The 23,665-nt window shown below is 50.4% G+C and overlaps 28 non-coding genes across 28 annotated transcripts; all 28 read left to right on the top strand.

Annotated features, from left to right (window-relative positions):
• Positions 1 to 1,129: 1,129 nt before the first annotated feature.
• Positions 1,130 to 1,211, top strand: Trnas-uga (transfer RNA serine (anticodon UGA)). The gene has a single exon. It is a non-coding gene; the product is annotated as a tRNA-Ser (tRNA).
• A 579-nt stretch (positions 1,212 to 1,790) lies between these two features.
• Positions 1,791 to 1,863, top strand: Trnaf-gaa (transfer RNA phenylalanine (anticodon GAA)). The gene has a single exon. It is a non-coding gene; the product is annotated as a tRNA-Phe (tRNA).
• A 537-nt stretch (positions 1,864 to 2,400) lies between these two features.
• Positions 2,401 to 2,473, top strand: Trnak-uuu (transfer RNA lysine (anticodon UUU)). The gene has a single exon. It is a non-coding gene; the product is annotated as a tRNA-Lys (tRNA).
• A 927-nt stretch (positions 2,474 to 3,400) lies between these two features.
• Trnas-uga (transfer RNA serine (anticodon UGA)) lies at positions 3,401 to 3,482 on the top strand. The gene has a single exon. It is a non-coding gene; the product is annotated as a tRNA-Ser (tRNA).
• A 579-nt stretch (positions 3,483 to 4,061) lies between these two features.
• Positions 4,062 to 4,134, top strand: Trnaf-gaa (transfer RNA phenylalanine (anticodon GAA)). Its single transcript has one exon. It is a non-coding gene; the product is annotated as a tRNA-Phe (tRNA).
• Positions 4,135 to 5,672: 1,538 nt separating this feature from the next.
• On the top strand, positions 5,673 to 5,754 carry Trnas-uga (transfer RNA serine (anticodon UGA)). Its single transcript has one exon. It is a non-coding gene; the product is annotated as a tRNA-Ser (tRNA).
• Positions 5,755 to 6,333: 579 nt separating this feature from the next.
• Trnaf-gaa (transfer RNA phenylalanine (anticodon GAA)) lies at positions 6,334 to 6,406 on the top strand. Its single transcript has one exon. It is a non-coding gene; the product is annotated as a tRNA-Phe (tRNA).
• A 1,538-nt stretch (positions 6,407 to 7,944) lies between these two features.
• On the top strand, positions 7,945 to 8,026 carry Trnas-uga (transfer RNA serine (anticodon UGA)). The gene has a single exon. It is a non-coding gene; the product is annotated as a tRNA-Ser (tRNA).
• A 579-nt stretch (positions 8,027 to 8,605) lies between these two features.
• On the top strand, positions 8,606 to 8,678 carry Trnaf-gaa (transfer RNA phenylalanine (anticodon GAA)). Its single transcript has one exon. It is a non-coding gene; the product is annotated as a tRNA-Phe (tRNA).
• Positions 8,679 to 9,215: 537 nt separating this feature from the next.
• On the top strand, positions 9,216 to 9,288 carry Trnak-uuu (transfer RNA lysine (anticodon UUU)). Its single transcript has one exon. It is a non-coding gene; the product is annotated as a tRNA-Lys (tRNA).
• Positions 9,289 to 10,215: 927 nt separating this feature from the next.
• Positions 10,216 to 10,297, top strand: Trnas-uga (transfer RNA serine (anticodon UGA)). Its single transcript has one exon. It is a non-coding gene; the product is annotated as a tRNA-Ser (tRNA).
• Positions 10,298 to 10,876: 579 nt separating this feature from the next.
• Positions 10,877 to 10,949, top strand: Trnaf-gaa (transfer RNA phenylalanine (anticodon GAA)). The gene has a single exon. It is a non-coding gene; the product is annotated as a tRNA-Phe (tRNA).
• A 537-nt stretch (positions 10,950 to 11,486) lies between these two features.
• On the top strand, positions 11,487 to 11,559 carry Trnak-uuu (transfer RNA lysine (anticodon UUU)). The gene has a single exon. It is a non-coding gene; the product is annotated as a tRNA-Lys (tRNA).
• Positions 11,560 to 12,486: 927 nt separating this feature from the next.
• Positions 12,487 to 12,568, top strand: Trnas-uga (transfer RNA serine (anticodon UGA)). Its single transcript has one exon. It is a non-coding gene; the product is annotated as a tRNA-Ser (tRNA).
• A 579-nt stretch (positions 12,569 to 13,147) lies between these two features.
• On the top strand, positions 13,148 to 13,220 carry Trnaf-gaa (transfer RNA phenylalanine (anticodon GAA)). The gene has a single exon. It is a non-coding gene; the product is annotated as a tRNA-Phe (tRNA).
• A 537-nt stretch (positions 13,221 to 13,757) lies between these two features.
• Positions 13,758 to 13,830, top strand: Trnak-uuu (transfer RNA lysine (anticodon UUU)). The gene has a single exon. It is a non-coding gene; the product is annotated as a tRNA-Lys (tRNA).
• Positions 13,831 to 14,757: 927 nt separating this feature from the next.
• Trnas-uga (transfer RNA serine (anticodon UGA)) lies at positions 14,758 to 14,839 on the top strand. Its single transcript has one exon. It is a non-coding gene; the product is annotated as a tRNA-Ser (tRNA).
• Positions 14,840 to 15,418: 579 nt separating this feature from the next.
• Trnaf-gaa (transfer RNA phenylalanine (anticodon GAA)) lies at positions 15,419 to 15,491 on the top strand. The gene has a single exon. It is a non-coding gene; the product is annotated as a tRNA-Phe (tRNA).
• Positions 15,492 to 16,028: 537 nt separating this feature from the next.
• Positions 16,029 to 16,101, top strand: Trnak-uuu (transfer RNA lysine (anticodon UUU)). Its single transcript has one exon. It is a non-coding gene; the product is annotated as a tRNA-Lys (tRNA).
• Positions 16,102 to 17,028: 927 nt separating this feature from the next.
• Trnas-uga (transfer RNA serine (anticodon UGA)) lies at positions 17,029 to 17,110 on the top strand. Its single transcript has one exon. It is a non-coding gene; the product is annotated as a tRNA-Ser (tRNA).
• A 579-nt stretch (positions 17,111 to 17,689) lies between these two features.
• Trnaf-gaa (transfer RNA phenylalanine (anticodon GAA)) lies at positions 17,690 to 17,762 on the top strand. Its single transcript has one exon. It is a non-coding gene; the product is annotated as a tRNA-Phe (tRNA).
• A 537-nt stretch (positions 17,763 to 18,299) lies between these two features.
• Positions 18,300 to 18,372, top strand: Trnak-uuu (transfer RNA lysine (anticodon UUU)). Its single transcript has one exon. It is a non-coding gene; the product is annotated as a tRNA-Lys (tRNA).
• A 927-nt stretch (positions 18,373 to 19,299) lies between these two features.
• Trnas-uga (transfer RNA serine (anticodon UGA)) lies at positions 19,300 to 19,381 on the top strand. The gene has a single exon. It is a non-coding gene; the product is annotated as a tRNA-Ser (tRNA).
• A 579-nt stretch (positions 19,382 to 19,960) lies between these two features.
• On the top strand, positions 19,961 to 20,033 carry Trnaf-gaa (transfer RNA phenylalanine (anticodon GAA)). Its single transcript has one exon. It is a non-coding gene; the product is annotated as a tRNA-Phe (tRNA).
• A 537-nt stretch (positions 20,034 to 20,570) lies between these two features.
• On the top strand, positions 20,571 to 20,643 carry Trnak-uuu (transfer RNA lysine (anticodon UUU)). The gene has a single exon. It is a non-coding gene; the product is annotated as a tRNA-Lys (tRNA).
• Positions 20,644 to 21,570: 927 nt separating this feature from the next.
• Positions 21,571 to 21,652, top strand: Trnas-uga (transfer RNA serine (anticodon UGA)). Its single transcript has one exon. It is a non-coding gene; the product is annotated as a tRNA-Ser (tRNA).
• A 579-nt stretch (positions 21,653 to 22,231) lies between these two features.
• Trnaf-gaa (transfer RNA phenylalanine (anticodon GAA)) lies at positions 22,232 to 22,304 on the top strand. Its single transcript has one exon. It is a non-coding gene; the product is annotated as a tRNA-Phe (tRNA).
• A 537-nt stretch (positions 22,305 to 22,841) lies between these two features.
• Positions 22,842 to 22,914, top strand: Trnak-uuu (transfer RNA lysine (anticodon UUU)). Its single transcript has one exon. It is a non-coding gene; the product is annotated as a tRNA-Lys (tRNA).
• Positions 22,915 to 23,665: the final 751 nt, after the last annotated feature.

The following is a 23,665-nucleotide window of genomic DNA, read 5'->3' on the forward strand; positions in this document are numbered from 1 at the left end:
GATAAGTTTGCAGACAGCATTCAGGCGACGTTTAACTACTAACAGCTCCATGCAGCGATTGCACAACAGTAAAGGACATGAGTCAATGTGTCGTTGTGCATCGTGAGATGTTTCATAAGGCGTTGTGAGCCCGGATAGCTCAGTCGGTAGAGCATTAGGCTTTTTAACCTAAGGGTCCAGGGTTCAAGTCCCTGTTCGGGCGGAAATTTTAATAATTTGGTAGCGTTTCCTCTGGTAGTGGTGGAAACACTACGGAAAAGAATGCAGCAACGCCGTTTTCTGACACCACAGTGCTTTAAACGGTTCAATTTGCACGTGTCGGGAGAACGCTGCGTTCGGGGCAGCCGTGGCCGAGTGGTTAAGGCGTCTGACTCGAAAGTAGTTTCGAATCCCGCCGGCTGCGTGCGATTCTGCGTAAAGAGCAGCAAATACTTTCACACGCATGAATGAGCGTGCAAACCAATGACGCCATTCTAAACAAGACGAAAATTTCCGTTTAAGAATGCTGAGTTTCACGACGGCCGCTGCTTCCTGTGCCTACCGGTCCACCTCGCACTGACGATGTGACTGCAGGAAGCCGTCGCAGGCCCACGAGTGCGCCCCCGTCATTTTCTCGCGCCTTCGCCGAGTTCGTGAGTACACACACGTGCTTGAAATTGTTGGACAGAGCGAAGGTTCATTCCTTTTTAGGAATTGCAATTCAATCAGTCGAGTGCGGCAAAAGCAATGGCGCCGCGTTTCTTTTCAATGATCTCGCAGCTACTTGCAAGTATGTCCATCCCTTAAGACGCCAGAAAACTAGCGTCAGCGGCGCGTCAGTGGGAAGTCGGTGAAGTCGCCATTGGAGCCACAAGCCAGCAATTACGACATGCGAATCACTCGCACACGACGCAGCTGTATGACAATGCTCGTGCGTGGGTGCGGATAGCTCAGTCGGTAGAGCGTTAGGTTTTCAACCAAAGGGTCCTGGGTTCTAGTCCCTGTCGGGGCGAAAATTAATACACTTTCGTAACGTCTAATGTGCTGGCAGTGGAATCACTACAGAAAAGAGTGAGCCCATGCTGCCTTCTGCCATGAGATTGCTTGCAAAGGTGGGAGTTTCAGTTGTCGAGAGACGCTTCTGAGACGTGCAGTCGTGGCCGAGTGGTTAAGGCGTCTGACTTGAAATCAGATTCCCTCTGGGAGCGTAGGTTCGAGTCCTGCCGACTGCGGAAATTTTCTCGCTCTCAGAAGATGGACGTTCAGCTGCATCCTAGCAGTTGCGTCACTACTAAACACGTGGGCCGCCAGCAAGGTGCAGTGTTCTTGGCTCCAGGGTGCAGCGCTACAGTCGTGCCCAGAAGCCACAGCTCATCTCCTCGTCTCACAACCGTCCACCAGGTGTCAGTGCAAGTGTCGCCTCTCTGGGCAGTGCAGATGTGATTATTTTAGCTTGCAGACGATGACGTGTAGCAATTAATGAGCAAACGCAAGTCAAACGTTTTACCGCGTGTATCTGCTAGATACTGCCTCACACACGTTGGAGAGGCTCACTCCTTCCTCTGCCTCGTTCTCTGCACACTAGTTGCACGTGGCATCGATATAGCACAGCTTTTCTAGCATCAGCGAAGTCAATATTACATGAATCGAGTCGACATGTTTGCTAGTTACGACGATGGAAGCAGAAGAAATGTGTGTGGTACTTTACTGCATCTGCTGTCCGCCTTTCGGCGTCCCTGTGTTCTTTCAGACGAAGATGACTGTGAAATTGACAACGGGGCAGACGTGCAAAAGGGGGGCGCTGTACGTCAGCCGAAATAGCTCAGTTGGGAGAGCGTTAGACTGAAGATCTAAAGGTCCCTGGTTCGATCCCGGGTTGCGGCACGGCTTCGTTTTGCAGCCGACGCCAATGGAATTGCTCTGACTTTGTGATAATGTAACTAGAGCCGAGAACGGACATGACTCTCTTCTGTAACTGTTCTGGTTGTCTAGTGCTTGCCATAAGAGGAACACAGTAGGCAACTCTCTGAGAAGTAAGAAAATAAAAAAACGTCCTACCGACTGCGTTCCCTGTTTTGTGCCAGGAGGTGAAGAACGTCTCCAGCGGAACCGTGAAATGAGCGAAAACGTGGGAAACATTGCATTCGAAGTGCTTGTGAATTTTCCAATTGCCCGATGAGTGTCGACAAAACACGTAAATCCTCTACTCCAACGTATGAGACGTAACGACTGCTGCAGTTTGTTTTTGCATCGTGTGTCAACATTGTTCGATGGTCTGTTACGAGCTTTGCGCGATAAGTTTGCAGACAGCATTCAGGCGACGTTTAACTACTAACAGCTCCATGCAGCGATTGCACAACAGTAAAGGACATGAGTCAATGTGTCGTTGTGCATCGTGAGATGTTTCATAAGGCGTTGTGAGCCCGGATAGCTCAGTCGGTAGAGCATTAGGCTTTTAACCTAAGGGTCCAGGGTTCAAGTCCCTGTTCGGGCGGAAATTTTAATAATTTGGTAGCGTTTCCTCTGGTAGTGGTGGAAACACTACGGAAAAGAATGCAGCAACGCCGTTTTCTGACACCACAGTGCTTTAAACGGTTCAATTTGCACGTGTCGGGAGAACGCTGCGTTCGGGGCAGCCGTGGCCGAGTGGTTAAGGCGTCTGACTCGAAAGTAGTTTCGAATCCCGCCGGCTGCGTGCGATTCTGCGTAAAGAGCAGCAAATACTTTCACACGCATGAATGAGCGTGCAAACCAATGACGCCATTCTAAACAAGACGAAAATTTCCGTTTAAGAATGCTGAGTTTCACGACGGCCGCTGCTTCCTGTGCCTACCGGTCCACCTCGCACTGACGATGTGACTGCAGGAAGCCGTCGCAGGCCCACGAGTGCGCCCCCGTCATTTTCTCGCGCCTTCGCCGAGTTCGTGAGTACACACACGTGCTTGAAATTGTTGGACAGAGCGAAGGTTCATTCCTTTTTAGGAATTGCAATTCAATCAGTCGAGTGCGGCAAAAGCAATGGCGCCGCGTTTCTTTTCAATGATCTCGCAGCTACTTGCAAGTATGTCCATCGCTTAAGACGCCAGAAAACTAGCGTCAGCGGCGCGTCAGTGGGAAGTCGGTGAAGTCGCCATTGGAGCCACAAGCCAGCAATTACGACATGCGAATCACTCGCACACGACGCAGCTGTATGACAATGCTCGTGCGTGGGTGCGGATAGCTCAGTCGGTAGAGCGTTAGGTTTTCAACCAAAGGGTCCTGGGTTCTAGTCCCTGTCGGGGCGAAAATTAATACACTTTCGTAACGTCTAATGTGCTGGCAGTGGAATCACTACAGAAAAGAGTGAGCCCATGCTGCCTTCTGCCATGAGATTGCTTGCAAAGGTGGGAGTTTCAGTTGTCGAGAGACGCTTCTGAGACGTGCAGTCGTGGCCGAGTGGTTAAGGCGTCTGACTTGAAATCAGATTCCCTCTGGGAGCGTAGGTTCGAGTCCTGCCGACTGCGGAAATTTTCTCGCTCTCAGAAGATGGACGTTCAGCTGCATCCTAGCAGTTGCGTCACTACTAAACACGTGGGCCGCCAGCAAGGTGCAGTGTTCTTGGCTCCAGGGTGCAGCGCTACAGTCGTGCCCAGAAGCCACAGCTCATCTCCTCGTCTCACAACCGTCCACCAGGTGTCAGTGCAAGTGTCGCCTCTCTGGGCAGTGCAGATGTGATTATTTTAGCTTGCAGACGATGACGTGTAGCAATTAATGAGCAAACGCAAGTCAAACGTTTTACCGCGTGTATCTGCTAGATACTGCCTCACACACGTTGGAGAGGCTCACTCCTTCCTCTGCCTCGTTCTCTGCACACTAGTTGCACGTGGCATCGATATAGCACAGCTTTTCTAGCATCAGCGAAGTCAATATTACATGAATCGAGTCGACATGTTTGCTAGTTACGACGATGGAAGCAGAAGAAATGTGTGTGGTACTTTACTGCATCTGCTGTTCGCCTTTCGGCGTCCCTGTGTTCTTTCAGACGAAGATGACTGTGAAATTGACAACGGGGCAGACGTGCAAAAGAGGGGCGCTGTACGTCAGCCGAAATAGCTCAGTTGGGAGAGCGTTAGACTGAAGATCTAAAGGTCCCTGGTTCGATCCCGGGTTTCGGCACGGCTTCGTTTTGCAGCCGACGCCAATGGAATTGCTCTGACTTTGTGGTAATGTAACTAGAGCCGAGAACGGACATGACTCTCTTCTGTAACTGTTCTGGTTGTCTAGTGCTTGCCATAAGAGGAACACAGTAGGCAACTCTCTGAGAAGTAAGAAAATAAAAAAACGTCCTACCGACTGCGTTCCCTGTTTTGTGCCAGGAGGTGAAGAACGTCTCCAGCGGAACCGTGAAATGAGCGAAAACGTGGGAAACATTGCATTCGAAGTGCTTGTGAATTTTCCAATTGCCCGATGAGTGTCGACAAAACACGTAAATCCTCTACTCCAACGTATGAGACGTAACGACTGCTGCAGTTTGTTTTTGCATCGTGTGTCAACATTGTTCGATGGTCTGTTACGAGCTTTGCGCGATAAGTTTGCAGACAGCATTCAGGCGACGTTTAACTACTAACAGCTCCATGCAGCGATTGCACAACAGTAAAGGACATGAGTCAATGTGTCGTTGTGCATCGTGAGATGTTTCATAAGGCGTTGTGAGCCCGCATAGCTCAGTCGGTAGAGCATTAGGCTTTTTAACCTAAGGGTCCAGGGTTCAAGTCCCTGTTCGGGCGGAAATTTTAATAATTTGGTAGCGTTTCCTCTGGTAGTGGTGGAAACACTACGGAAAAGAATGCAGCAACGCCGTTTTCTGACACCACAGTGCTTTAAACGGTTCAATTTGCACGTGTCGGGAGAACGCTGCGTTCGGGGCAGCCGTGGCCGAGTGGTTAAGGCGTCTGACTCGAAAGTAGTTTCGAATCCCGCCGGCTGCGTGCGATTCTGCGTAAAGAGCAGCAAATACTTTCACACGCATGAATGAGCGTGCAAACCAATGACGCCATTCTAAACAAGACGAAAATTTCCGTTTAAGAATGCTGAGTTTCACGACGGCCGCTGCTTCCTGTGCCTACCGGTCCACCTCGCACTGACGATGTGACTGCAGGAAGCCGTCGCAGGCCCACGAGTGCGCCCCCGTCATTTTCTCGCGCCTTCGCCGAGTTCGTGAGTACACACACGTGCTTGAAATTGTTGGACAGAGCGAAGGTTCATTCCTTTTTAGGAATTGCAATTCAATCAGTCGAGTGCGGCAAAAGCAATGGCGCCGCGTTTCTTTTCAATGATCTCGCAGCTACTTGCAAGTATGTCCATCGCTTAAGACGCCAGAAAACTAGCGTCAGCGGCGCGTCAGTGGGAAGTCGGTGAAGTCGCCATTGGAGCCACAAGCCAGCAATTACGACATGCGAATCACTCGCACACGACGCAGCTGTATGACAATGCTCGTGCGTGGGTGCGGATAGCTCAGTCGGTAGAGCGTTAGGTTTTCAACCAAAGGGTCCTGGGTTCTAGTCCCTGTCGGGGCGAAAATTAATACACTTTCGTAACGTCTAATGTGCTGGCAGTGGAATCACTACAGAAAAGAGTGAGCCCATGCTGCCTTCTGCCATGAGATTGCTTGCAAAGGTGGGAGTTTCAGTTGTCGAGAGACGCTTCTGAGACGTGCAGTCGTGGCCGAGTGGTTAAGGCGTCTGACTTGAAATCAGATTCCCTCTGGGAGCGTAGGTTCGAGTCCTGCCGACTGCGGAAATTTTCTCGCTCTCAGAAGATGGACGTTCAGCTGCATCCTAGCAGTTGCGTCACTACTAAACACGTGGGCCGCCAGCAAGGTGCAGTGTTCTTGGCTCCAGGGTGCAGCGCTACAGTCGTGCCCAGAAGCCACAGCTCATCTCCTCGTCTCACAACCGTCCACCAGGTGTCAGTGCAAGTGTCGCCTCTCTGGGCAGTGCAGATGTGATTATTTTAGCTTGCAGACGATGACGTGTAGCAATTAATGAGCAAACGCAAGTCAAACGTTTTACCGCGTGTATCTGCTAGATACTGCCTCACACACGTTGGAGAGGCTCACTCCTTCCTCTGCCTCGTTCTCTGCACACTAGTTGCACGTGGCATCGATATAGCACAGCTTTTCTAGCATCAGCGAAGTCAATATTACATGAATCGAGTCGACATGTTTGCTAGTTACGACGATGGAAGCAGAAGAAATGTGTGTGGTACTTTACTGCATCTGCTGTTCGCCTTTCGGCGTCCCTGTGTTCTTTCAGACGAAGATGACTGTGAAATTGACAACGGGGCAGACGTGCAAAAGAGGGGCGCTGTACGTCAGCCGAAATAGCTCAGTTGGGAGAGCGTTAGACTGAAGATCTAAAGGTCCCTGGTTCGATCCCGGGTTTCGGCACGGCTTCGTTTTGCAGCCGACGCCAATGGAATTGCTCTGACTTTGTGGTAATGTAACTAGAGCCGAGAACGGACATGACTCTCTTCTGTAACTGTTCTGGTTGTCTAGTGCTTGCCATAAGAGGAACACAGTAGGCAACTCTCTGAGAAGTAAGAAAATAAAAAAACGTCCTACCGACTGCGTTCCCTGTTTTGTGCCAGGAGGTGAAGAACGTCTCCAGCGGAACCGTGAAATGAGCGAAAACGTGGGAAACATTGCATTCGAAGTGCTTGTGAATTTTCCAATTGCCCGATGAGTGTCGACAAAACACGTAAATCCTCTACTCCAACGTATGAGACGTAACGACTGCTGCAGTTTGTTTTTGCATCGTGTGTCAACATTGTTCGATGGTCTGTTACGAGCTTTGCGCGATAAGTTTGCAGACAGCATTCAGGCGACGTTTAACTACTAACAGCTCCATGCAGCGATTGCACAACAGTAAAGGACATGAGTCAATGTGTCGTTGTGCATCGTGAGATGTTTCATAAGGCGTTGTGAGCCCGCATAGCTCAGTCGGTAGAGCATTAGGCTTTTTAACCTAAGGGTCCAGGGTTCAAGTCCCTGTTCGGGCGGAAATTTTAATAATTTGGTAGCGTTTCCTCTGGTAGTGGTGGAAACACTACGGAAAAGAATGCAGCAACGCCGTTTTCTGACACCACAGTGCTTTAAACGGTTCAATTTGCACGTGTCGGGAGAACGCTGCGTTCGGGGCAGCCGTGGCCGAGTGGTTAAGGCGTCTGACTCGAAAGTAGTTTCGAATCCCGCCGGCTGCGTGCGATTCTGCGTAAAGAGCAGCAAATACTTTCACACGCATGAATGAGCGTGCAAACCAATGACGCCATTCTAAACAAGACGAAAATTTCCGTTTAAGAATGCTGAGTTTCACGACGGCCGCTGCTTCCTGTGCCTACCGGTCCACCTCGCACTGACGATGTGACTGCAGGAAGCCGTCGCAGGCCCACGAGTGCGCCCCCGTCATTTTCTCGCGCCTTCGCCGAGTTCGTGAGTACACACACGTGCTTGAAATTGTTGGACAGAGCGAAGGTTCATTCCTTTTTAGGAATTGCAATTCAATCAGTCGAGTGCGGCAAAAGCAATGGCGCCGCGTTTCTTTTCAATGATCTCGCAGCTACTTGCAAGTATGTCCATCGCTTAAGACGCCAGAAAACTAGCGTCAGCGGCGCGTCAGTGGGAAGTCGGTGAAGTCGCCATTGGAGCCACAAGCCAGCAATTACGACATGCGAATCACTCGCACACGACGCAGCTGTATGACAATGCTCGTGCGTGGGTGCGGATAGCTCAGTCGGTAGAGCGTTAGGTTTTCAACCAAAGGGTCCTGGGTTCTAGTCCCTGTCGGGGCGAAAATTAATACACTTTCGTAACGTCTAATGTGCTGGCAGTGGAATCACTACAGAAAAGAGTGAGCCCATGCTGCCTTCTGCCATGAGATTGCTTGCAAAGGTGGTAGTTTCAGTTGTCGAGAGACGCTTCTGAGACGTGCAGTCGTGGCCGAGTGGTTAAGGCGTCTGACTTGAAATCAGATTCCCTCTGGGAGCGTAGGTTCGAGTCCTGCCGACTGCGGAAATTTTCTCGCTCTCAGAAGATGGACGTTCAGCTGCATCCTAGCAGTTGCGTCACTACTAAACACGTGGGCCGCCAGCAAGGTGCAGTGTTCTTGGCTCCAGGGTGCAGCGCTACAGTCGTGCCCAGAAGCCACAGCTCATCTCCTCGTCTCACAACCGTCCACCAGGTGTCAGTGCAAGTGTCGCCTCTCTGGGCAGTGCAGATGTGATTATTTTAGCTTGCAGACGATGACGTGTAGCAATTAATGAGCAAACGCAAGTCAAACGTTTTACCGCGTGTATCTGCTAGATACTGCCTCACACACGTTGGAGAGGCTCACTCCTTCCTCTGCCTCGTTCTCTGCACACTAGTTGCACGTGGCATCGATATAGCACAGCTTTTCTAGCATCAGCGAAGTCAATATTACATGAATCGAGTCGACATGTTTGCTAGTTACGACGATGGAAGCAGAAGAAATGTGTGTGGTACTTTACTGCATCTGCTGTTCGCCTTTCGGCGTCCCTGTGTTCTTTCAGACGAAGATGACTGTGAAATTGACAACGGGGCAGACGTGCAAAAGAGGGGCGCTGTACGTCAGCCGAAATAGCTCAGTTGGGAGAGCGTTAGACTGAAGATCTAAAGGTCCCTGGTTCGATCCCGGGTTTCGGCACGGCTTCGTTTTGCAGCCGACGCCAATGGAATTGCTCTGACTTTGTGGTAATGTAACTAGAGCCGAGAACGGACATGACTCTCTTCTGTAACTGTTCTGGTTGTCTAGTGCTTGCCATAAGAGGAACAAAGTAGGCAACTCTCTGAGAAGTAAGAAAATAAAAAAACGTCCTACCGACTGCGTTCCCTGTTTTGTGCCAGGAGGTGAAGAACGTCTCCAGCGGAACCGTGAAATGAGCGAAAACGTGGGAAACATTGCATTCGAAGTGCTTGTGAATTTTCCAATTGCCCGATGAGTGTCGACAAAACACGTAAATCCTCTACTCCAACGTATGAGACGTAACGACTGCTGCAGTTTGTTTTTGCATCGTGTGTCAACATTGTTCGATGGTCTGTTACGAGCTTTGCGCGATAAGTTTGCAGACAGCATTCAGGCGACGTTTAACTACTAACAGCTCCATGCAGCGATTGCACAACAGTAAAGGACATGAGTCAATGTGTCGTTGTGCATCGTGAGATGTTTCATAAGGCGTTGTGAGCCCGGATAGCTCAGTCGGTAGAGCATTAGGCTTTTAACCTAAGGGTCCAGGGTTCAAGTCCCTGTTCGGGCGGAAATTTTAATAATTTGGTAGCGTTTCCTCTGGTAGTGGTGGAAACACTACGGAAAAGAATGCAGCAACGCCGTTTTCTGACACCACAGTGCTTTAAACGGTTCAATTTGCACGTATCGGGAGAACGCTGCGTTCGGGGCAGCCGTGGCCGAGTGGTTAAGGCGTCTGACTCGAAAGTAGTTTCGAATCCCGCCGGCTGCGTGCGATTCTGCGTAAAGAGCAGCAAATACTTTCACACGCATGAATGAGCGTGCAAACCAATGACGCCATTCTAAACAAGACGAAAATTTCCGTTTAAGAATGCTGAGTTTCACGACGGCCGCTGCTTCCTGTGCCTACCGGTCCACCTCGCACTGACGATGTGACTGCAGGAAGCCGTCGCAGGCCCACGAGTGCGCCCCCGTCATTTTCTCGCGCCTTCGCCGAGTTCGTGAGTACACACACGTGCTTGAAATTGTTGGACAGAGCGAAGGTTCATTCCTTTTTAGGAATTGCAATTCAATCAGTCGAGTGCGGCAAAAGCAATGGCGCCGCGTTTCTTTTCAATGATCTCGCAGCTACTTGCAAGTATGTCCATCCCTTAAGACGCCAGAAAACTAGCGTCAGCGGCGCGTCAGTGGGAAGTCGGTGAAGTCGCCATTGGAGCCACAAGCCAGCAATTACGACATGCGAATCACTCGCACACGACGCAGCTGTATGACAATGCTCGTGCGTGGGTGCGGATAGCTCAGTCGGTAGAGCGTTAGGTTTTCAACCAAAGGGTCCTGGGTTCTAGTCCCTGTCGGGGCGAAAATTAATACACTTTCGTAACGTCTAATGTGCTGGCAGTGGAATCACTACAGAAAAGAGTGAGCCCATGCTGCCTTCTGCCATGAGATTGCTTGCAAAGGTGGTAGTTTCAGCTGTCGAGAGACGCTTCTGAGACGTGCAGTCGTGGCCGAGTGGTTAAGGCGTCTGACTTGAAATCAGATTCCCTCTGGGAGCGTAGGTTCGAGTCCTGCCGACTGCGGAAATTTTCTCGCTCTCAGAAGATGGACGTTCAGCTGCATCCTAGCAGTTGCGTCACTACTAAACACGTGGGCCGCCAGCAAGGTGCAGTGTTCTTGGCTCCAGGGTGCAGCGCTACAGTCGTGCCCAGAAGCCACAGCTCATCTCCTCGTCTCACAACCGTCCACCAGGTGTCAGTGCAAGTGTCGCCTCTCTGGGCAGTGCAGATGTGATTATTTTAGCTTGCAGACGATGACGTGTAGCAATTAATGAGCAAACGCAAGTCAAACGTTTTACCGCGTGTATCTGCTAGATACTGCCTCACACACGTTGGAGAGGCTCACTCCTTCCTCTGCCTCGTTCTCTGCACACTAGTTGCACGTGGCATCGATATAGCACAGCTTTTCTAGCATCAGCGAAGTCAATATTACATGAATCGAGTCGACATGTTTGCTAGTTACGACGATGGAAGCAGAAGAAATGTGTGTGGTACTTTACTGCATCTGCTGTTCGCCTTTCGGCGTCCCTGTGTTCTTTCAGACGAAGATGACTGTGAAATTGACAACGGGGCAGACGTGCAAAAGAGGGGCGCTGTACGTCAGCCGAAATAGCTCAGTTGGGAGAGCGTTAGACTGAAGATCTAAAGGTCCCTGGTTCGATCCCGGGTTTCGGCACGGCTTCGTTTTGCAGCCGACGCCAATGGAATTGCTCTGACTTTGTGATAATGTAACTAGAGCCGAGAACGGACATGACTCTCTTCTGTAACTGTTCTGGTTGTCTAGTGCTTGCCATAAGAGGAACACAGTAGGCAACTCTCTGAGAAGTAAGAAAATAAAAAAACGTTCTACCGACTGCGTTCCCTGTTTTGTGCCAGGAGGTGAAGAACGTCTCCAGCGGAACCGTGAAATGAGCGAAAACGTGGGAAACATTGCATTCGAAGTGCTTGTGAATTTTCCAATTGCCCGATGAGTGTCGACAAAACACGTAAATCCTCTACTCCAACGTATGAGACGTAACGACTGCTGCAGTTTGTTTTTGCATCGTGTGTCAACATTGTTCGATGGTCTGTTACGAGCTTTGCGCGATAAGTTTGCAGACAGCATTCAGGCGACGTTTAACTACTAACAGCTCCATGCAGCGATTGCACAACAGTAAAGGACATGAGTCAATGTGTCGTTGTGCATCGTGAGATGTTTCATAAGGCGTTGTGAGCCCGGATAGCTCAGTCGGTAGAGCATTAGGCTTTTAACCTAAGTGTCCAGGGTTCAAGTCCCTGTTCGGGCGGAAATTTTAATAATTTGGTAGCGTTTCCTCTGGTAGTGGTGGAAACACTACGGAAAAGAATGCAGCAACGCCGTTTTCTGACACCACAGTGCTTTAAACGGTTCAATTTGCACGTGTCGGGAGAACGCTGCGTTCGGGGCAGCCGTGGCCGAGTGGTTAAGGCGTCTGACTCGAAAGTAGTTTCGAATCCCGCCGGCTGCGTGCGATTCTGCGTAAAGAGCAGCAAATACTTTCACACGCATGAATGAGCGTGCAAACCAATGACGCCATTCCAAACAAGACGAAAATTTCCGTTTAAGAATGCTGAGTTTCACGACGGCCGCTGCTTCCTGTGCCTACCGGTCCACCTCGCACTGACGATGTGACTGCAGGAAGCCGTCGCAGGCCCACGAGTGCGCCCCCGTCATTTTCTCGCGCCTTCGCCGAGTTCGTGAGTACACACACGTGCTTGAAATTGTTGGACAGAGCGAAGGTTCATTCCTTTTTAGGAATTGCAATTCAATCAGTCGAGTGCGGCAAAAGCAATGGCGCCGCGTTTCTTTTCAATGATCTCGCAGCTACTTGCAAGTATGTCCATCCCTTAAGACGCCAGAAAACTAGCGTCAGCGGCGCGTCAGTGGGAAGTCGGTGAAGTCGCCATTGGAGCCACAAGCCAGCAATTACGACATGCGAATCACTCGCACACGACGCAGCTGTATGACAATGCTCGTGCGTGGGTGCGGATAGCTCAGTCGGTAGAGCGTTAGGTTTTCAACCAAAGGGTCCTGGGTTCTAGTCCCTGTCGGGGCGAAAATTAATACACTTTCGTAACGTCTAATGTGCTGGCAGTGGAATCACTACAGAAAAGAGTGAGCCCATGCTGCCTTCTGCCATGAGATTGCTTGCAAAGGTGGGAGTTTCAGTTGTCGAGAGACGCTTCTGAGACGTGCAGTCGTGGCCGAGTGGTTAAGGCGTCTGACTTGAAATCAGATTCCCTCTGGGAGCGTAGGTTCGAGTCCTGCCGACTGCGGAAATTTTCTCGCTCTCAGAAGATGGACGTTCAGCTGCATCCTAGCAGTTGCGTCACTACTAAACACGTGGGCCGCCAGCAAGGTGCAGTGTTCTTGGCTCCAGGGTGCAGCGCTACAGTCGTGCCCAGAAGCCACAGCTCATCTCCTCGTCTCACAACCGTCCACCAGGTGTCAGTGCAAGTGTCGCCTCTCTGGGCAGTGCAGATGTGATTATTTTAGCTTGCAGACGATGACGTGTAGCAATTAATGAGCAAACGCAAGTCAAACGTTTTACCGCGTGTATCTGCTAGATACTGCCTCACACACGTTGGAGAGGCTCACTCCTTCCTCTGCCTCGTTCTCTGCACACTAGTTGCACGTGGCATCGATATAGCACAGCTTTTCTAGCATCAGCGAAGTCAATATTACATGAATCGAGTCGACATGTTTGCTAGTTACGACGATGGAAGCAGAAGAAATGTGTGTGGTACTTTACTGCATCTGCTGTTCGCCTTTCGGCGTCCCTGTGTTCTTTCAGACGAAGATGACTGTGAAATTGACAACGGGGCAGACGTGCAAAAGAGGGGCGCTGTACGTCAGCCGAAATAGCTCAGTTGGGAGAGCGTTAGACTGAAGATCTAAAGGTCCCTGGTTCGATCCCGGGTTTCGGCACGGCTTCGTTTTGCAGCCGACGCCAATGGAATTGCTCTGACTTTGTGATAATGTAACTAGAGCCGAGAACGGACATGACTCTCTTCTGTAACTGTTCTGGTTGTCTAGTGCTTGCCATAAGAGGAACACAGTAGGCAACTCTCTGAGAAGTAAGAAAATAAAAAAACGTTCTACCGACTGCGTTCCCTGTTTTGTGCCAGGAGGTGAAGAACGTCTCCAGCGGAACCGTGAAATGAGCGAAAACGTGGGAAACATTGCATTCGAAGTGCTTGTGAATTTTCCAATTGCCCGATGAGTGTCGACAAAACACGTAAATCCTCTACTCCAACGTATGAGACGTAACGACTGCTGCAGTTTGTTTTTGCATCGTGTGTCAACATTGTTCGATGGTCTGTTACGAGCTTTGCGCGATAAGTTTGCAGACAGCATTCAGGCGACGTTTAACTACTAACAGCTCCATGCAGCGATTGCACAACAGTAAAGGACATGAGTCAATGTGTCGTTGTGCATCGTGAGATGTTTCATAAGGCGTTGTGAGCCCGGATAGCTCAGTCGGTAGAGCATTAGGCTTTTAACCTAAGTGTCCAGGGTTCAAGTCCCTGTTCGGGCGGAAATTTTAATAATTTGGTAGCGTTTCCTCTGGTAGTGGTGGAAACACTACGGAAAAGAATGCAGCAACGCCGTTTTCTGACACCACAGTGCTTTAAACGGTTCAATTTGCACGTGTCGGGAGAACGCTGCGTTCGGGGCAGCCGTGGCCGAGTGGTTAAGGCGTCTGACTCGAAAGTAGTTTCGAATCCCGCCGGCTGCGTGCGATTCTGCGTAAAGAGCAGCAAATACTTTCACACGCATGAATGAGCGTGCAAACCAATGACGCCATTCCAAACAAGACGAAAATTTCCGTTTAAGAATGCTGAGTTTCACGACGGCCGCTGCTTCCTGTGCCTACCGGTCCACCTCGCACTGACGATGTGACTGCAGGAAGCCGTCGCAGGCCCACGAGTGCGCCCCCGTCATTTTCTCGCGCCTTCGCCGAGTTCGTGAGTACACACACGTGCTTGAAATTGTTGGACAGAGCGAAGGTTCATTCCTTTTTAGGAATTGCAATTCAATCAGTCGAGTGCGGCAAAAGCAATGGCGCCGCGTTTCTTTTCAATGATCTCGCAGCTACTTGCAAGTATGTCCATCCCTTAAGACGCCAGAAAACTAGCGTCAGCGGCGCGTCAGTGGGAAGTCGGTGAAGTCGCCATTGGAGCCACAAGCCAGCAATTACGACATGCGAATCACTCGCACACGACGCAGCTGTATGACAATGCTCGTGCGTGGGTGCGGATAGCTCAGTCGGTAGAGCGTTAGGTTTTCAACCAAAGGGTCCTGGGTTCTAGTCCCTGTCGGGGCGAAAATTAATACACTTTCGTAACGTCTAATGTGCTGGCAGTGGAATCACTACAGAAAAGAGTGAGCCCATGCTGCCTTCTGCCATGAGATTGCTTGCAAAGGTGGGAGTTTCAGTTGTCGAGAGACGCTTCTGAGACGTGCAGTCGTGGCCGAGTGGTTAAGGCGTCTGACTTGAAATCAGATTCCCTCTGGGAGCGTAGGTTCGAGTCCTGCCGACTGCGGAAATTTTCTCGCTCTCAGAAGATGGACGTTCAGCTGCATCCTAGCAGTTGCGTCACTACTAAACACGTGGGCCGCCAGCAAGGTGCAGTGTTCTTGGCTCCAGGGTGCAGCGCTACAGTCGTGCCCAGAAGCCACAGCTCATCTCCTCGTCTCACAACCGTCCACCAGGTGTCAGTGCAAGTGTCGCCTCTCTGGGCAGTGCAGATGTGATTATTTTAGCTTGCAGACGATGACGTGTAGCAATTAATGAGCAAACGCAAGTCAAACGTTTTACCGCGTGTATCTGCTAGATACTGCCTCACACACGTTGGAGAGGCTCACTCCTTCCTCTGCCTCGTTCTCTGCACACTAGTTGCACGTGGCATCGATATAGCACAGCTTTTCTAGCATCAGCGAAGTCAATATTACATGAATCGAGTCGACATGTTTGCTAGTTACGACGATGGAAGCAGAAGAAATGTGTGTGGTACTTTACTGCATCTGCTGTTCGCCTTTCGGCGTCCCTGTGTTCTTTCAGACGAAGATGACTGTGAAATTGACAACGGGGCAGACGTGCAAAAGAGGGGCGCTGTACGTCAGCCGAAATAGCTCAGTTGGGAGAGCGTTAGACTGAAGATCTAAAGGTCCCTGGTTCGATCCCGGGTTTCGGCACGGCTTCGTTTTGCAGCCGACGCCAATGGAATTGCTCTGACTTTGTGATAATGTAACTAGAGCCGAGAACGGACATGACTCTCTTCTGTAACTGTTCTGGTTGTCTAGTGCTTGCCATAAGAGGAACACAGTAGGCAACTCTCTGAGAAGTAAGAAAATAAAAAAACGTTCTACCGACTGCGTTCCCTGTTTTGTGCCAGGAGGTGAAGAACGTCTCCAGCGGAACCGTGAAATGAGCGAAAACGTGGGAAACATTGCATTCGAAGTGCTTGTGAATTTTCCAATTGCCCGATGAGTGTCGACAAAACACGTAAATCCTCTACTCCAACGTATGAGACGTAACGACTGCTGCAGTTTGTTTTTGCATCGTGTGTCAACATTGTTCGATGGTCTGTTACGAGCTTTGCGCGATAAGTTTGCAGACAGCATTCAGGCGACGTTTAACTACTAACAGCTCCATGCAGCGATTGCACAACAGTAAAGGACATGAGTCAATGTGTCGTTGTGCATCGTGAGATGTTTCATAAGGCGTTGTGAGCCCGGATAGCTCAGTCGGTAGAGCATTAGGCTTTTAACCTAAGTGTCCAGGGTTCAAGTCCCTGTTCGGGCGGAAATTTTAATAATTTGGTAGCGTTTCCTCTGGTAGTGGTGGAAACACTACGGAAAAGAATGCAGCAACGCCGTTTTCTGACACCACAGTGCTTTAAACGGTTCAATTTGCACGTGTCGGGAGAACGCTGCGTTCGGGGCAGCCGTGGCCGAGTGGTTAAGGCGTCTGACTCGAAAGTAGTTTCGAATCCCGCCGGCTGCGTGCGATTCTGCGTAAAGAGCAGCAAATACTTTCACACGCATGAATGAGCGTGCAAACCAATGACGCCATTCCAAACAAGACGAAAATTTCCGTTTAAGAATGCTGAGTTTCACGACGGCCGCTGCTTCCTGTGCCTACCGGTCCACCTCGCACTGACGATGTGACTGCAGGAAGCCGTCGCAGGCCCACGAGTGCGCCCCCGTCATTTTCTCGCGCCTTCGCCGAGTTCGTGAGTACACACACGTGCTTGAAATTGTTGGACAGAGCGAAGGTTCATTCCTTTTTAGGAATTGCAATTCAATCAGTCGAGTGCGGCAAAAGCAATGGCGCCGCGTTTCTTTTCAATGATCTCGCAGCTACTTGCAAGTATGTCCATCCCTTAAGACGCCAGAAAACTAGCGTCAGCGGCGCGTCAGTGGGAAGTCGGTGAAGTCGCCATTGGAGCCACAAGCCAGCAATTACGACATGCGAATCACTCGCACACGACGCAGCTGTATGACAATGCTCGTGCGTGGGTGCGGATAGCTCAGTCGGTAGAGCGTTAGGTTTTCAACCAAAGGGTCCTGGGTTCTAGTCCCTGTCGGGGCGAAAATTAATACACTTTCGTAACGTCTAATGTGCTGGCAGTGGAATCACTACAGAAAAGAGTGAGCCCATGCTGCCTTCTGCCATGAGATTGCTTGCAAAGGTGGGAGTTTCAGTTGTCGAGAGACGCTTCTGAGACGTGCAGTCGTGGCCGAGTGGTTAAGGCGTCTGACTTGAAATCAGATTCCCTCTGGGAGCGTAGGTTCGAGTCCTGCCGACTGCGGAAATTTTCTCGCTCTCAGAAGATGGACGTTCAGCTGCATCCTAGCAGTTGCGTCACTACTAAACACGCGGGCCGCCAGCAAGGTGCAGTGTTCTTGGCTCCAGGGTGCAGCGCTACAGTCGTGCCCAGAAGCCACAGCTCATCTCCTCGTCTCACAACCGTCCACCAGGTGTCAGTGCAAGTGTCGCCTCTCTGGGCAGTGCAGATGTGATTATTTTAGCTTGCAGACGATGACGTGTAGCAATTAATGAGCAAACGCAAGTCAAACGTTTTACCGCGTGTATCTGCTAGATACTACCTCACACACGTTGGAGAGGCTCACTCCTTCCTCTGCCTCGTTCTCTGCACACTAGTTGCACGTGGCATCGATATAGCACAGCTTTTCTAGCATCAGCGAAGTCAATATTACATGAATCGAGTCGACATGTTTGCTAGTTACGACGATGGAAGCAGAAGAAATGTGTGTGGTACTTTACTGCATCTGCTGTTCGCCTTTCGGCGTCCCTGTGTTCTTTCAGACGAAGATGACTGTGAAATTGACAACGGGGCAGACGTGCAAAAGAGGGGCGCTGTACGTCAGCCGAAATAGCTCAGTTGGGAGAGCGTTAGACTGAAGATCTAAAGGTCCCTGGTTCGATCCCGGGTTTCGGCACGGCTTCGTTTTGCAGCCGACGCCAATGGAATTGCTCTGACTTTGTGATAATGTAACTAGAGCCGAGAACGGACATGACTCTCTTCTGTAACTGTTCTGGTTGTCTAGTGCTTGCCATAAGAGGAACACAGTAGGCAACTCTCTGAGAAGTAAGAAAATAAAAAAACGTCCTACCGACTGCGTTCCCTGTTTTGTGCCAGGAGGTGAAGAACGTCTCCAGCGGAACCGTGAAATGAGCGAAAACGTGGGAAACATTGCATTCGAAGTGCTTGTGAATTTTCCAATTGCCCGATGAGTGTCGACAAAACACGTAAATCCTCTACTCCAACGTATGAGACGTAACGACTGCTGCAGTTTGTTTTTGCATCGTGTGTCAACATTGTTCGATGGTCTGTTACGAGCTTTGCGCGATAAGTTTGCAGACAGCATTCAGGCGACGTTTAACTACTAACAGCTCCATGCAGCGATTGCACAACAGTAAAGGACATGAGTCAATGTGTCGTTGTGCATCGTGAGATGTTTCATAAGGCGTTGTGAGCCCGGATAGCTCAGTCGGTAGAGCATTAGGCTTTTAACCTAAGGGTCCAGGGTTCAAGTCCCTGTTCGGGCGGAAATTTTAATAATTTGGTAGCGTTTCCTCTGGTAGTGGTGGAAACACTACGGAAAAGAATGCAGCAACGCCGTTTTCTGACACCACAGTGCTTTAAACGGTTCAATTTGCACGTGTCGGGAGAACGCTGCGTTCGGGGCAGCCGTGGCCGAGTGGTTAAGGCGTCTGACTCGAAAGTAGTTTCGAATCCCGCCGGCTGCGTGCGATTCTGCGTAAAGAGCAGCAAATACTTTCACACGCATGAATGAGCGTGCAAACCAATGACGCCATTCTAAACAAGACGAAAATTTCCGTTTAAGAATGCTGAGTTTCACGACGGCCGCTGCTTCCTGTGCCTACCGGTCCACCTCGCACTGACGATGTGACTGCAGGAAGCCGTCGCAGGCCCACGAGTGCGCCCCCGTCATTTTCTCGCGCCTTCGCCGAGTTCGTGAGTACACACACGTGCTTGAAATTGTTGGACAGAGCGAAGGTTCATTCCTTTTTAGGAATTGCAATTCAATCAGTCGAGTGCGGCAAAAGCAATGGCGCCGCGTTTCTTTTCAATGATCTCGCAGCTACTTGCAAGTATGTCCATCCCTTAAGACGCCAGAAAACTAGCGTCAGCGGCGCGTCAGTGGGAAGTCGGTGAAGTCGCCATTGGAGCCACAAGCCAGCAATTACGACATGCGAATCACTCGCACACGACGCAGCTGTATGACAATGCTCGTGCGTGGGTGCGGATAGCTCAGTCGGTAGAGCGTTAGGTTTTCAACCAAAGGGTCCTGGGTTCTAGTCCCTGTCGGGGCGAAAATTAATACACTTTCGTAACGTCTAATGTGCTGGCAGTGGAATCACTACAGAAAAGAGTGAGCCCATGCTGCCTTCTGCCATGAGATTGCTTGCAAAGGTGGGAGTTTCAGTTGTCGAGAGACGCTTCTGAGACGTGCAGTCGTGGCCGAGTGGTTAAGGCGTCTGACTTGAAATCAGATTCCCTCTGGGAGCGTAGGTTCGAGTCCTGCCGACTGCGGAAATTTTCTCGCTCTCAGAAGATGGACGTTCAGCTGCATCCTAGCAGTTGCGTCACTACTAAACACGTGGGCCGCCAGCAAGGTGCAGTGTTCTTGGCTCCAGGGTGCAGCGCTACAGTCGTGCCCAGAAGCCACAGCTCATCTCCTCGTCTCACAACCGTCCACCAGGTGTCAGTGCAAGTGTCGCCTCTCTGGGCAGTGCAGATGTGATTATTTTAGCTTGCAGACGATGACGTGTAGCAATTAATGAGCAAACGCAAGTCAAACGTTTTACCGCGTGTATCTGCTAGATACTGCCTCACACACGTTGGAGAGGCTCACTCCTTCCTCTGCTTCGTTCTCTGCACACTAGTTGCACGTGGCATCGATATAGCACAGCTTTTCTAGCATCAGCGAAGTCAATATTACATGAATCGAGTCGACATGTTTGCTAGTTACGACGATGGAAGCAGAAGAAATGTGTGTGGTACTTTACTGCATCTGCTGTTCGCCTTTCGGCGTCCCTGTGTTCTTTCAGACGAAGATGACTGTGAAATTGACAACGGGGCAGACGTGCAAAAGAGGGGCGCTGTACGTCAGCCGAAATAGCTCAGTTGGGAGAGCGTTAGACTGAAGATCTAAAGGTCCCTGGTTCGATCCCGGGTTGCGGCACGGCTTCGTTTTGCAGCCGACGCCAATGGAATTGCTCTGACTTTGTGATAATGTAACTAGAGCCGAGAACGGACATGACTCTCTTCTGTAACTGTTCTGGTTGTCTAGTGCTTGCCATAAGAGGAACACAGTAGGCAACTCTCTGAGAAGTAAGAAAATAAAAAAACGTCCTACCGACTGCGTTCCCTGTTTTGTGCCAGGAGGTGAAGAACGTCTCCAGCGGAACCGTGAAATGAGCGAAAACGTGGGAAACATTGCATTCGAAGTGCTTGTGAATTTTCCAATTGCCCGATGAGTGTCGACAAAACACGTAAATCCTCTACTCCAACGTATGAGACGTAACGACTGCTGCAGTTTGTTTTTGCATCGTGTGTCAACATTGTTCGATGGTCTGTTACGAGCTTTGCGCGATAAGTTTGCAGACAGCATTCAGGCGACGTTTAACTACTAACAGCTCCATGCAGCGATTGCACAACAGTAAAGGACATGAGTCAATGTGTCGTTGTGCATCGTGAGATGTTTCATAAGGCGTTGTGAGCCCGGATAGCTCAGTCGGTAGAGCATTAGGCTTTTAACCTAAGGGTCCAGGGTTCAAGTCCCTGTTCGGGCGGAAATTTTAATAATTTGGTAGCGTTTCCTCTGGTAGTGGTGGAAACACTACGGAAAAGAATGCAGCAACGCCGTTTTCTGACACCACAGTGCTTTAAACGGTTCAATTTGCACGTGTCGGGAGAACGCTGCGTTCGGGGCAGCCGTGGCCGAGTGGTTAAGGCGTCTGACTCGAAAGTAGTTTCGAATCCCGCCGGCTGCGTGCGATTCTGCGTAAAGAGCAGCAAATACTTTCACACGCATGAATGAGCGTGCAAACCAATGACGCCATTCTAAACAAGACGAAAATTTCCGTTTAAGAATGCTGAGTTTCACGACGGCCGCTGCTTCCTGTGCCTACCGGTCCACCTCGCACTGACGATGTGACTGCAGGAAGCCGTCGCAGGCCCACGAGTGCGCCCCCGTCATTTTCTCGCGCCTTCGCCGAGTTCGTGAGTACACACACGTGCTTGAAATTGTTGGACAGAGCGAAGGTTCATTCCTTTTTAGGAATTGCAATTCAATCAGTCGAGTGCGGCAAAAGCAATGGCGCCGCGTTTCTTTTCAATGATCTCGCAGCTACTTGCAAGTATGTCCATCCCTTAAGACGCCAGAAAACTAGCGTCAGCGGCGCGTCAGTGGGAAGTCGGTGAAGTCGCCATTGGAGCCACAAGCCAGCAATTACGACATGCGAATCACTCGCACACGACGCAGCTGTATGACAATGCTCGTGCGTGGGTGCGGATAGCTCAGTCGGTAGAGCGTTAGGTTTTCAACCAAAGGGTCCTGGGTTCTAGTCCCTGTCGGGGCGAAAATTAATACACTTTCGTAACGTCTAATGTGCTGGCAGTGGAATCACTACAGAAAAGAGTGAGCCCATGCTGCCTTCTGCCATGAGATTGCTTGCAAAGGTGGGAGTTTCAGTTGTCGAGAGACGCTTCTGAGACGTGCAGTCGTGGCCGAGTGGTTAAGGCGTCTGACTTGAAATCAGATTCCCTCTGGGAGCGTAGGTTCGAGTCCTGCCGACTGCGGAAATTTTCTCGCTCTCAGAAGATGGACGTTCAGCTGCATCCTAGCAGTTGCGTCACTACTAAACACGTGGGCCGCCAGCAAGGTGCAGTGTTCTTGGCTCCAGGGTGCAGCGCTACAGTCGTGCCCAGAAGCCACAGCTCATCTCCTCGTCTCACAACCGTCCACCAGGTGTCAGTGCAAGTGTCGCCTCTCTGGGCAGTGCAGATGTGATTATTTTAGCTTGCAGACGATGACGTGTAGCAATTAATGAGCAAACGCAAGTCAAACGTTTTACCGCGTGTATCTGCTAGATACTGCCTCACACACGTTGGAGAGGCTCACTCCTTCCTCTGCTTCGTTCTCTGCACACTAGTTGCACGTGGCATCGATATAGCACAGCTTTTCTAGCATCAGCGAAGTCAATATTACATGAATCGAGTCGACATGTTTGCTAGTTACGACGATGGAAGCAGAAGAAATGTGTGTGGTACTTTACTGCATCTGCTGTTCGCCTTTCGGCGTCCCTGTGTTCTTTCAGACGAAGATGACTGTGAAATTGACAACGGGGCAGACGTGCAAAAGAGGGGCGCTGTACGTCAGCCGAAATAGCTCAGTTGGGAGAGCGTTAGACTGAAGATCTAAAGGTCCCTGGTTCGATCCCGGGTTGCGGCACGGCTTCGTTTTGCAGCCGACGCCAATGGAATTGCTCTGACTTTGTGATAATGTAACTAGAGCCGAGAACGGACATGACTCTCTTCTGTAACTGTTCTGGTTGTCTAGTGCTTGCCATAAGAGGAACACAGTAGGCAACTCTCTGAGAAGTAAGAAAATAAAAAAACGTCCTACCGACTGCGTTCCCTGTTTTGTGCCAGGAGGTGAAGAACGTCTCCAGCGGAACCGTGAAATGAGCGAAAACGTGGGAAACATTGCATTCGAAGTGCTTGTGAATTTTCCAATTGCCCGATGAGTGTCGACAAAACACGTAAATCCTCTACTCCAACGTATGAGACGTAACGACTGCTGCAGTTTGTTTTTGCATCGTGTGTCAACATTGTTCGATGGTCTGTTACGAGCTTTGCGCGATAAGTTTGCAGACAGCATTCAGGCGACGTTTAACTACTAACAGCTCCATGCAGCGATTGCACAACAGTAAAGGACATGAGTCAATGTGTAGTTGTGCATCGTGAGATGTTTCATAAGGCGTTGTGAGCCCGGATAGCTCAGTCGGTAGAGCATTAGGCTTTTAACCTAAGTGTCCAGGGTTCAAGTCCCTGTTCGGGCGGAAATTTTAATAATTTGGTAGCGTTTCCTCTGGTAGTGGTGGAAACACTACGGAAAAGAATGCAGCAACGCCGTTTTCTGACACCACAGTGCTTTAAACGGTTCAATTTGCACGTGTCGGGAGAACGCTGCGTTCGGGGCAGCCGTGGCCGAGTGGTTAAGGCGTCTGACTCGAAAGTAGTTTCGAATCCCGCCGGCTGCGTGCGATTCTGCGTAAAGAGCAGCAAATACTTTCACACGCATGAATGAGCGTGCAAACCAATGACGCCATTCTAAACAAGACGAAAATTTCCGTTTAAGAATGCTGAGTTTCACGACGGCCGCTGCTTCCTGTGCCTACCGGTCCACCTCGCACTGACGATGTGACTGCAGGAAGCCGTCGCAGGCCCACGAGTGCGCCCCCGTCATTTTCTCGCGCCTTCGCCGAGTTCGTGAGTACACACACGTGCTTGAAATTGTTGGACAGAGCGAAGGTTCATTCCTTTTTAGGAATTGCAATTCAATCAGTCGAGTGCGGCAAAAGCAATGGCGCCGCGTTTCTTTTCAATGATCTCGCAGCTACTTGCAAGTATGTCCATCCCTTAAGACGCCAGAAAACTAGCGTCAGCGGCGCGTCAGTGGGAAGTCGGTGAAGTCGCCATTGGAGCCACAAGCCAGCAATTACGACATGCGAATCACTCGCACACGACGCAGCTGTATGACAATGCTCGTGCGTGGGTGCGGATAGCTCAGTCGGTAGAGCGTTAGGTTTT

Source organism: Schistocerca gregaria, unplaced genomic scaffold (assembly GCF_023897955.1).
Source record: "Schistocerca gregaria isolate iqSchGreg1 unplaced genomic scaffold, iqSchGreg1.2 ptg000445l, whole genome shotgun sequence".
Taxonomy (NCBI): domain Eukaryota; kingdom Metazoa; phylum Arthropoda; class Insecta; order Orthoptera; family Acrididae; genus Schistocerca; species Schistocerca gregaria.